Source organism: Homarus americanus, unplaced genomic scaffold, assembly GCF_018991925.1.
Source record: "Homarus americanus isolate GMGI-L3 unplaced genomic scaffold, GMGI_Hamer_2.0 scaffold2937, whole genome shotgun sequence".
Lineage (NCBI taxonomy): Eukaryota > Metazoa > Arthropoda > Malacostraca > Decapoda > Nephropidae > Homarus > Homarus americanus.
The window spans coordinates 59,935-72,350 of record NW_024727857.1 but is presented as its reverse complement, the minus strand read 5'-3'; positions in this window follow the sequence as shown (position 1 = coordinate 72,350).

Sequence of the window (12,416 nt, the reverse complement as noted above, 5' to 3'; positions counted from 1 at the left end):
ACAAAAATAATATTCAAAGATGGGGGTTAAATTTACACCGAGACTCTACCTCAAACATATACTTAGCACTAGTTAATGGAGATGAAGTTAAGGTGTTGAATCTCTAATGAATATCCTAACTGGTTTCCTGGATATCAAGTGAATGTTTATAAGTGAGGTAGAGTCTCGGTGGAGTTTATCTGTTATCTTGAAAGTTAGTTATGTGTTACATCCTACGTTAACTTATTGAATACGTTCTTACTCCTCCAGTTACTAAGAAAATTCAATGTATGGAATTTTGGCGAGTCCGACTGTGAAGTGTGGCCCTCCCCTCCCCTCCCCTCCCCTCCCATCCCCTCCTCCCTCCTCTTACCTCCCAGCATCCACCGCCTCTGTATAAGTGGCTGGCTGGATCATCGTCGCCAGGACCAACCAGATGCAGCTGAACGACCTCCTGAGTCGTTACCAGCAAGCAACACAACACAGCCGCGGCCCCAAATATTGTTTCATCTTGAAGGGAACAACGGAGTGAAGCGTTCTGGGTTGCGGCTGGTGCTTTGTTGTGAGAGAGAGTGAGTGACAGGAGTGTGTGAATGAGAGAGAGAGAGAGAGAGTAAACACTATGAAACAGAAATACAAAATTATCTAAATATTTCCGGGTTTATTTACATCTTGAGGAGCACACTGGGAGTTCTCTCTGAAGATGAGAGTAATGCGATAGAGCTTTCTGAGGTCTTTTCTTGTTTCTGTTTCGTATTGGCAACCTTTACACACGCACACACACATACACACATATATATATATATATATATATATATATATATATATATATATATATATATATATATATATATATATATATATATATATATATATATATATATATATATATATATATATAATGTGTTGAGCGGCCTTCAGTAACCTCCACCACAGGATATTGCCGCCAGCTTTGAGGCAGAAATATCAGGTCGTCACGGAGTAGAACAGTGCCAGGATTTTGTGTGGGATGGAGGCTGCTGGTGGTGAAGTTAATATCCTGTGTATCGTCTCCAGCTGAGCCAGGTAAAGTGCCTCTCACCGCCATCACGCACTGATACAGGTCTCCTACGTCTTCTATGATGGAGATCACGTTCTGGACTTACAGGCTTACCCTTTTTCCCCGCAGCTTGAGATGTGTGAATGTATGCTAGTTACAGAAGATTTTCGGTGCTATTTCTTTTTGTGGCATTATTGAAGAATTGAGGAAATTACAAGTGTTCTTGACTTGTCCAGTCAGGGGATAAGTTAGCCCAGCACGGCGTACAGTGTGCCGTCAATAAACATCTATCTATCTTTTGCCTCCGAATAATAATGATGATGATGACGGTCAGGATAGGCCAGGTTAGGTTAGGTTAGATTAGGTCAGGTGACTGAGGTGGTGATATATGCAGAGTTCCCTTCGTCATGTCGTCTTCAGTTTCCCTGGTCAGTCATCGCCTTATTCACGCAACTGCCACAGAGAGACTGGCGTGTGTCTTTGTAACAACGCAAATTCCTTTATAAGTGGTCTATTGTTAATAAGAAACAATGTTAATATCGACAGTAGAAAGAAAGACAAAATGGTCTATTCCCGTCACCACCCACGGTAGACCAACAAACAGTCGCTTGGATAAATGATTCTCTGTCTCGTCTGTAACTTCACTGGGAACGATATTTTTCTCCGTCACTTAAAATAACTAACGTACACTCGTCAACAAAAGTCCCGTCGCCTCACCTGCCTCTGTAAGGTTATGAAGAGGCAGGTGAGGAGACGGGATTTTTGTTGACGAATGGTTGATGCGACAGGACTTTTGTTGACGAGTGAGTGAGGAGACAGGACTTTTGTTGACGAGTGAGTGAGGAGACAGGATTTTTGTTGACGAGTGGGTTAGGCGACAGGACTTTTGTTGACGAGTGAGTGAGGCGACAGGACTTTTGTTGACGAGTGTGTTAGGCGACAGGACTTTTGTTGACGAGTGGGTGAGGCGACATGACTTTTGTTGGCGAGTGAGTGAGGCGACAGGACTTTTGTTGAAGAGTGGGTGAGACAACGAAAATTAAGACCAATGAACGTATACTCAAGTCATATTAGTGTCTTATTCTCAACTCGGATCTTCATTTGACTAAACCAACACGAATATTAACACTTATCAACTTTTTGTCAACACAGCCTGTAACTAACCCAGGTTTTGGTTACCATTGCTGTTGTTATGTTGAGAGAATGAATAGCTTACAGTACCGCAGTTTTGTTTTTCCGACCATGGGAGACAGTGTTGCTAGGAGTGGGGGAATAGATTATATTAGTGTGGCGTGAAGAATTTTGCAATATGGTAAAAACAATATGACTAGACCTTGCGTTATTTTTAGGTCGTGCGTGTGTTTTTAAATATGTATGCGTGTTTTCGTGTACTGTACTTTCGTTTTCCTCGCTTTCTTCTTGGGGAAGTGGGGGGGGGTCCTGTTTACTCGATATTTTTTTTATTTTATTTTCGCGTTTTCGGGTTTTTATGTGTTTTCATATATTTTCATTCGTTTTTGTGCGTTTTCAAGTCTTTTCGTTACAATTTAGGCCTAATGTCTACTGAGACATACACACTAGAAACAGGATGAAGCCAACCAGGAGACACATATGTTACACAACACTTTATCGGTCCCCGTGAAGTAGTGACGTCAGTAGCAGGTGTATCATAGGAACGAAGAACCCGGGCAAGACACGCCACTCGCTCCACAGATAGCGTGTTGTGACGCATGAGCATAACAAGAGGCAGTATTATGACACGCAGCAGAGTGTTGTGAGTGTTCACCATCCCTGACGACCTGGTGAGTGTGATGATCTAAGAACACGGCAGCCTGGAGATGTGATGACCACTGAACACGGCAACGAGCACGACGACCTGGTAGTGTGATGACCTGAGGGCACGACAGGGAACACAGCACAGAACACGGCAGAGGACACTACAGGGAAGACGACAGGGAACATTCTAGGGAACAAGGCAAGGAACACGACATGAAATACGACAGGGAACATAGCAGGGAACACGAAAACCTGAAGTGTTAACACCAGAGGACACGACAGGGACCACGAAAAGGAACACTACAGGGAACATAACAGGGAACACGAAAACCTGAAGTGTTAACATCAGAGGCCACGACAGGGAACACCAGAACCTAGCGGTGTGACGAGCTTGCAGGGTGCAGGCGAGTAGAAAAGTGTCAACTGGGGAGACAGACATCTTGACGTGCGCCATCCTGTTCCTACACGTCGACGAAATTTGTAATCCTAGAGCAGCCATGATTACATAACATCGGATCAGAGTACAGAAAACGCAGGTAGTAGCTACCAATCAGGGAGGTACTACCGCCTGGGAAGACACAGGAAGATTAATTTATTGTCTAATGGTAGACCCTGCTGCCATATGGCATCACGAAAATTGTGACCAAGTCCCAGGTTGCTGATCTGATTTTCTGCCCATTGGTTACGTTAAGTTACTTTAATAAACATTCCTCGTGCATATGAAGACTTCCTTTGTTAGGTCAGAATAGGCGTGCATTGAGCTGACTAAACGCCGCCAATTGTAATATGGAAGACGAAAGGAACACTGTGATTGGTTGTTGGTAAGTGACATCCTGACTGACGGTGTTGTGTACCCTGGAGTGAGTGAGTGAGTGAGTAAGGGGACTGAGGAATTTCCCGGCACAGTTTTCACCGATATCTGCTCGACTGATATTGTATTCTTTAAATTGTGGCATGGCCGAGCTGTGTGAAAATGTCAGAGGTGACTCAGACGTCTGTGGAGAGGAGAGGAAGATGTGAATTTCGGAAAGGCTTTCTCCCAATTACCCTAGAGAAGAGCAGCACCTCATGTCTCCCTCCCGGCGGAGAGGTTGGTGTGAACTTTATTTTCTCACCAATATTTCTCTCTGGCTGTCAAAATATCTAAAAATATTAAAGGAAAGGATAAAAGCCAGCAGGTCCTTCAGGAAAGCTTCAAGAGGGAAGCCAACTAATCCCTCAAGAGAGCTTCAAGAGATTCCAACTAGTCGTTCAAGAGAGCCCCACGAAGGAAACCATCTGTTTTTTTAGAGAGCTTCAAGAGCAAAGACAATTATTTTGTCCTCCAGGAAAAGTTTAAGAGGGAAGCCAATTTGGTCCATCAGGAGAGCTTCAAGTCCAAGTGGTTTATAGCGTAACGACCTTGTACTTCTGTTAGTATCATTCACAATATAACCCATTACTGTCGGGGGCTGTCGTCGTCGTCGCCTTATTCTTCACCAGGACCTCGGATACTCAACCACCTCATTATAAACGATTACCCGGATCACCACCTCGGAGATGCATCAGGTATATATGCAAATTGCTCCCGGAGCCGTGTCCCCTCTGAGGCGACAAGATTTGTATCAATGACTGCTTGGATGGCTGTTGGGAATAAGCAGATGTAAGCAAACGCCATCGTGGGTCCTCAGACGACTCTCCCAAATATTGGACTACCTTGTTGAGGGCAAGTGAGCGGGGCGCTGATGAGGTGCTACAGTGGCGACACCTGTGGCGTCAGGGTGAGGTTCTCTGAGTCCCTGAGTAATACTGCCTCTTTATGTATCATAATAATTTATCTCGTGGTGTGTTGAGGCTGATACTGCCACTTTATGTATCCTGGTAATCGATCTCATGGTGCTGTGTGTTGAGCGTGATGCTGCCATCTAATGTATCGTAATAATTTATCTGTCAATGCTATGTGCTGTGGCTGATACCGACAACGCTGCCGACTGTTATTGTCCACCATCTGGCTGTATCTGGAGGCTTAAGTCACCCGGGAGCTCCCAGGAAACAGAAACAAATAATGGAATAAGAAGTTTTTGTTATTTATGTTTACACGAACTCGACATAAGTTGCCTGGCAGGTGACCATAATAACTAAGACAAAAACGATAACATTCGTGTTTATACACTTTTTATGGCGTCATCAGTCATGAGTGCGGAGACGTATAATAACAGAAAAGTTTTTAGCTGGATAATGCCCAACTCGAGATAGACAACCACTGAATAATTCCTAACTAGATTAAGAGACACTGCGCAGTTCTGACCAACAGGACAACGATATTTTGCATGGTATTCTTAAACATTCATTTTAACTCCTTATCGTTTTTATGCGGCGTGCTAATCTCTCTCTCTCTCTCTCTCTCTCTCTCTCTCTCTCTCTCTCACAGCTTCGGAAGTTCCCCTTTTAAGACACAACGTTTTAATCCTACAAACCCGTTGTTTTCTCCCGAATGAAAATCCTATCTTGGTGTCTCACGGCAGAGTAAATTTTCTTTAGATCTTCAAAAAGGATGAATCTGTTTTCTGGCCCAGTGACGAATTACTTAATAGGGGATCCCGTTGAGGAAGTTCTTGGAAGACGGGTGGTGGTGTCGAAAGAATGTGAGGGAGTGATTTATTTTATTCTCTCTCTCTCTCTCTCTCTCTCTCTCTCTCTCTCTCTCTCTCTCTCTCTCTCTCTACTGTCAGCAAATCTGTGGCTTATAGGGAACAACGCAAGAAACAGAAAGAGAGAGAGGGAGAAAGAAAGAAAGAGAGAGAGTGTGAGAGAGAGAGAGAGAGAGAGAGAGAGAGAGGAAACTGACACTCTAATATTAATAGCTCCACTCTGTCACCAGCGGGGATAACGACAGTGCCTCTTAAAACATTATACCTCTGATACCTCCCATCTCTCTTACTCTCTCTTTCTCTCTCATTTTTCTTCTCATTATTATCTTCATTATCCATCCCTTATACCTGTAAATTCCCCGTATTATCACCCCCAAAACGAATAAATTCACAACATTTAAAAACAAAACAGCATCGATCCTTTCACATCCAATAACTCCCCAAAACCTATTCACCACATTTAAAACAAAGACAAATGGGTAGGCTGATCTTAGAGCCAAAATAAGAGAGAGAAAATATATATATCGATTTGTTACGGATGAGTTAAATAGAGAAACTTTAATGTAAGCCAATAGTACGAGCGACGTGAAGCAGACTCCTTGTAAAGGGCTGTTTGCCAGACCCGAAGCGTACAAAAGAAAAAATCTTGGAAGGGAGTTTCATCAGGACACGAGTCGAGGAAGGCCACGAGAGCTTCTCACATGTACAACTTTGTCCATTAGCCTCTGTTCCTCCCTCAACGTAATCTCCTAGCGACGAACTTTCCCTCCCTCCCTCCCTCCCCACCCGCCCTCTACTTTCTCCTCCTCCACCTCCTCCTTATCTTTCCCCCTGGCCTTCTCCTTCTCGTCCTCCTCTTATGGTCACCTCTTTTTTCCACGTATTCTCTGCCCCATGTAATCATTTTTAATATATCTTTGTGCCACAGCGACCTCGTCCCCTCATAAAACTCTCTCTCTCTCTCTCTCTCTCTCTCTCTCTCTCTCTCTCTCTCTCTCTCTCTCTCTCTCCGCCTATCATAAACTCTCCTTTATGGTCGTTGTCCCGCAAACGACTGACAAATTAGCTCTGTAATCTGGGCGGAGGAGAAGTCGTCCTTGACCCGCAACTTTGTAATAGTTCCCCCGTTTGTGTCCAGAGGTCCTCCATTTTCTGTGTTTGCTCTGCGCCCATTTACGTCGCCCATTATCAGCAGATTGATGGGGTGGGGGTTGTAAGGGAGGAGACAATGGGATCGGAAACACTGGTATTCTCTTACACAAACTATTGCTTAATATTCAAGGTATAGATACACCCGCGAATGATTACTGTGTGTGAAAAGGCGAGGATCAGTGGGTTTAGTGTTGCAGGTGTCTGGCTACAATTGGTCACCCCATTGCTCACCATTCTTGAAAATTACAGATGTTTGTTTATCGAATAAGCGATCATTGGGCTTTGATATTTAACTCAGTCATTGTTCTAATTCCTTGTTATTTTTATCCAACCGAGATTTGGCTGTAGATGAGGGACTTCAGAAACATAAACAGTAGATCACAACAAAGTACTCCTTGGAAATTTAATAGACAACGTAATACTGTAGACGATAATATAGTTCTGTGGACTGAATCTCTATCGTGAGAACGTTTATGTGGAAAACAATAATAGAAGAAAAAATATAGTTGTGAATTAGTTTTGGCCCAGCGGACGCCTTACCCGTTCAAACTGATGGATGGTGTTTCTTGGGCAGGTTATTTTTTTTCTGGTGTGATGAAACCAAAAGCTGAGAGTATGGTGTGGGACAAAGTTTTTAGGGATGTTGAATGACACGCAAAACCAACATACACAAGAATTATAAACTGAAGTCTTTCTGTGCTTAATCTCGCCACGCCTTGGTTGAAATTCCTAAAATATTCAGAAACTTTGTGTTTGTTGTATTTTGTAGAATAATTGGTAATAAGGAACGATGATTAATTTTCATTACTCTCGGAATTATTGGATGTTCAGCTGTCATGTTCGATCCCTTTAAAGACAGGTGGCCCAGAGCTTATTTCACCTGGTAATTAAATATCCTAATGTAACGTAACTTAATCTAATTTAAAATAAAACTTAACCTACCCAACTTTACCTAAATCAAACTATCGTAACATAACATAATCTAACTTAACCTTATCTAACCTAACCTAAATTAAACAAACATTACCTAAGTTAACATAACATAACAACATAACATAACATACCCCCTGGCCTAACTAACTTCAGGGTATTTAATCATCACGCGAAATAAACTGGGGTGTTTATTCTTCACGTCGTCCATCATGTCCATATGAGCGAGAAATAAACATGAGCGTTATTATGTTAGGCTGTTTACATAACCCCTCGTGTTATTATACCTTATGAGTCTTACTAGATGGCATCACCTTGGATACTTTTTATTATTATTATTATTATTATTATTATTATTATTATTATTATTATTTATTTATTTATTTTTTTTTGGGGGGGACTCTAGGGGTTAATACGCCAAACAGCAGGTACCTGAGTGATTCTTATGTACAGGGTGAACACACCGACCCTTGGTAGCTGATGTCTTTTAATGTAGTTATTGCTGTGTTCCTGCACTTTGCGTCAATAGCTATTGGTTTATCAACCTCAATGCTGTAAAATTCTGATTGCAAATTAAAGTAACCTAACCTGTACACGGTGGTGACCCCTGAACAGGTATTCGTCGATGTATTGAAAGGTTCACCGTGTGAGGCAGGAACTGTGTGTTAAAGAATAAAATATTCTCTTTGTGGCCGTCACAGCAAAAACACCATATATATATATATATATATATATATATATATATATATATATATATATATATATATATATATATATATATATATATATATATATATATATATATATATATATATATATATATATATATATTCTATAGACACATTTCTCAGTGAGGGGAAGGGCGAGGGTCTCTTTATTGCCAAAAACATTTTTATTTTGCCTTTTTTGTCGAAATCTGAATTGAAGCGTTCAGGAGCACACAGCCGGGGAAGGAAAAGTTCCCATCCTTTTTGGTGTGTGTGTGTGTGTGTGTGTGTGTGTGTGTGTGTGTGTGTGTGTGTCGAAAGTTTCTGTGAAATAGATCTCGGTGGTTCTTGCCACTACTGTTATGTCACCAGACGCGTGTAAATATCCCCCTTTTTTGTAGGTGGCGTGTTTGTACAGTATGTATGTGGCTGTAGTGTACGAGTCATTTTGGCCAGGCTGGTCATCTCTCTGCTAAGGGGCCCCTTCCCTCCGCCCACCCTGACAGGTGTGTAAACAAAAAACAGTGCCCTTTACAGCTGGCTAGACGAATTATTGTTCGTTTCTGTACTTTAAATCAACACAAGGCCAATGGAATCACAGGTGAATATAACATAGAAAAACGTAGCGATTTTCATTGGTTCATATCTGCGTTAGATGTGGTCAGCCTAAATCCTGTGTGGGTGGAGCTCAGGGGTCTGTGTGGATTTCAAGCGATTAGATTGGTTGTTGACTTAGTGGGCGGGGATTTAGAATGTCTGTTAACTGGGTCATGTATTTTAACCTAAACTTTGGTGAAGCCTCGATAGTACAGGCCTACTGAACCTGCCACTGAACGGTCCACTGAACGGTCCACTGAACCACCCACTGAACCACCCACTGAACTATATTTTGCCTTACTCTTTCTCTTAATTCTTACAGGAATAAGTTAAGACTTTTGTACGGTAAATCGAATCATTGAGAAGAAGTGAGTGAGTGAGTGAGTGAGTGAGTGAGGGAGTCAGTGAGTGAGAGAAGGAGTGAGGGAGTGGCATGAGAGAAGGAGGGAGGAAAGGAGCAAGATGCAGACGGGAAAGAGGAGAAAATGTATACTAGTTAGGAGGAAAACCCATCACATCTGTCGTAACTAAGAGGAATCCAATTGAAGCAGCTTGCCTCTTCTTGTTCCTGGTAAACCTCTCCCGCACCAATACTTGAGAATTCCCGCGACTAGCAATGAATGTTTACATATTTTTGCCTTCCGAGGAAATAATGGGACACTCAATTATATTTATCACCTAACCTAACCTAACCTAACCCAACTCAATTATAGAACTTATAGAGTTATTTACTGTTGGGTAAAATAAATAGATATTGGGATATATTTATAATCTATGGCAACAGTGATACAGTTAGAATTTTTTTATCGTAAGAGAAAAAAATGGGGCACTGGAGATCATTTTATCTTTAGTGAATTATTGTCATGTTGGAATAGTTATGGATATTCCCACGTCGTCGGTATTCAAATGGGTACTGTGCTCACCTTGTCATTAGAATTTTTTTTAGAATATATCCACATCATCTGTAGAACATTTGTGAACATTTCCTCGTTGACGTCAGGAGTTATTTTAAAATTCTCACCACGTCAATAGTTTTTATGTTCACGTCATTTATATAATTTTTTTTTTTTTCACGTCATCTATAGAACATTTTTTAACATTTCACGTCATCTGTAGAACATTTTTTAATATCCCACGTCATCTATATAACATCTTTAAACATTTCACGTCATCTATAGAACATTTTTTTTAACTTTTCACGTCTTTTATAGAACATTTCTTTAACATTTCACATCTATAGAAAATTTACATACATTTCCGTCTTGTAATTTTTTTTTCACATTTCCACATTTCTGTCTCGCTGAAAAACTAACTCGAAACTCAAGCGTATTTATTACGTTAGGGAAAGAGAAGTGTCGGGGCCACAATATTTTCAAAATACGATAATATGTTTTTTGCTGGAGAGTGTGAACGGACGAGGGTTGTAGGGGGAGGGTGAGGAATGGGAAGGAGAGAGGGGAATGGGAGAGAAGGAGGGGGAATGGGAGGGAGGAAAGGGGGGGAGGAGGAGAATAGGAGTGAAGGAAGTGTAGTAATGGGAACTAGGAAGGAGGGAATAGGAAGAAGGAATAGGGAATGGGATGTAGGGAGGCAGGAAATGAATGCAAGATAGAGTGAGGAGTGAAGGTCGGGTGATGGGAGAGAGGAAGGTGACAGATGGGAATGAAGGGAAGGTGAGGAAGATGAGAATAGAGTGAGTGGGTTGTGTAGGAGGGAGAGATCACGAAGAAGAAGTGGATGATTAGGGGAGGTAAAGAGGGAAGGAGCAAGTTGAAGGGGTAGTCAGGGAGGGACGGAGGGAAAGGAGAGAGGAAGCAAAATGGAGGAGGAGTGAGTGAGAGAGTGAGCGAGGGAGGGAGGGAGGGAAGGAGGGAGCAAGATGGAGAAAGGAGAGAGGAGAAAATCTATACTAAAGTTGATTTATGGTAAGACCCCCCTAAGGCGACCCAGGTAGTGAGGGAGAAGAGAGGGTGGTGAGAGAGAGGTGGGGGAGGGGATATTGAGAGAGGGGGAAGAGAAGGGATGATGAGAGGGGGGAGGGGGATACTGGGGAAGGGGGAGGAGAGGGAAGAAGAAGAGAGTGAGTAGTGAGGAAGAAGGAGAGAGGGGGGTGCTGAGGGAGGAGAGGAGGTGGTGAAGGAGGATGAGGGGTGAGGAACAAACATTGTCATGTAATACACGTAAGAGCACAACAAAGGTGTGGGGGGAAGGCAGGAACTTCCCCACGAAATAAAAACGAGAGAGAGAGAGAGAGAGAGAGAGAGAGAGAGAGAGAGAGAGAGAGTTGAATCTCTGACAAATTTCCAGCCATGAACCAATTGTCGTTCCATCATATCTCATTACAATGCCTGTAAGGTTCACCCCAGCCTCAGGAGAAGCTTTATAAGGTGAGCTACACCCACACCTCCCGCATCAGATTTTTAAAGACAGTAAAAACTTTGATCGTGAGTTCCTCGTCCTCTTATCCATCATCACCAGTTACTTACAGCCGCTCTGTGTCTCTCGTCACTCATGCAGGAGACACCAGTAAACTGTGGCCCTCATGGTATAAACTCGTATATATTACCTCCAACAGGTGTGATAGTGTGTTCTTGATGTCTGTCAGTGTTGCTTGCTTTATTGTTGTGGCCCATGTCCGTGAACAATGCGTACAGAGAGAGATAAAGGGAGATAGACACGGAGACAAGGCGAGAGAGGGGGGAGATAGAGAGACACAGAGGCAAGGAGAGAGAGGGGGGAGATAGAGAGACACGGAGACAAGGCGAGAGAGGGGGGAGATAGAGAGACAGGCGGAGACAAGGCGAGAGAGAGGGGGAGATAGAGAGACACAGAGGCAAGGAGGAGAGAGGGGGAGATAGAGAGACACAGAGGCAAGGCGAGAGAGGGGGGAGATAGAGAGACACAGAGGCAAGGCGAGAGAGGGGGGGATAGAGAGACAAGGGACAAGGCGAGAGAGGGGGGAGATAGAGAGACACAGAGATAAAGAGAGAGAGGAGGAAGATAGAGAGACACAGAGATAAACATAGAGAGAGATAGAGAGAGAAAGAGAAGCTTCAGCCAAGGCCAGGAACTCACTAGAGCCCTCTAGAGGACTAAGCCCAGGACTACAGCTAATACAACTGAGTGAAGTTACTTAGTGATGCTCCCTGAGGCAGCTTTACACACACACTCTCTCTCTCTCTCTCTCATGTAGCAGGTCCCAGATACTGGTTGTTCAAACATAGTTCACCACCAAACTGGGTCTAGGCTGACGCAAAAACAACTTCTGAAAATTTAATCCTCAAGTATTTAATGTTGGTCCTTTAAATTAACCAGTGAAGCAAAAAATCATGATATTATTACGTACGTTAACAGGTCACTGTAGGTTTTACACCAAATGATGTTTACCGTAAAGTCAAGATAACTGGTTTGCTGCGGCAGTGAAGTGGTATGATACATTTGCATTGTCCTCTATAGACTTGTGTGTGATGTGGTGTCGCGTGCCTCTGATAATAACAGAGTGGAAAATGACTTCCTGCAGAGGGTGTAGCTGAGCTCGCAGTATCAGGTCTGATTATTGATATCTTCTATGATATCCTGGGTTCGTCTCTTCCTGTTTATTAGATT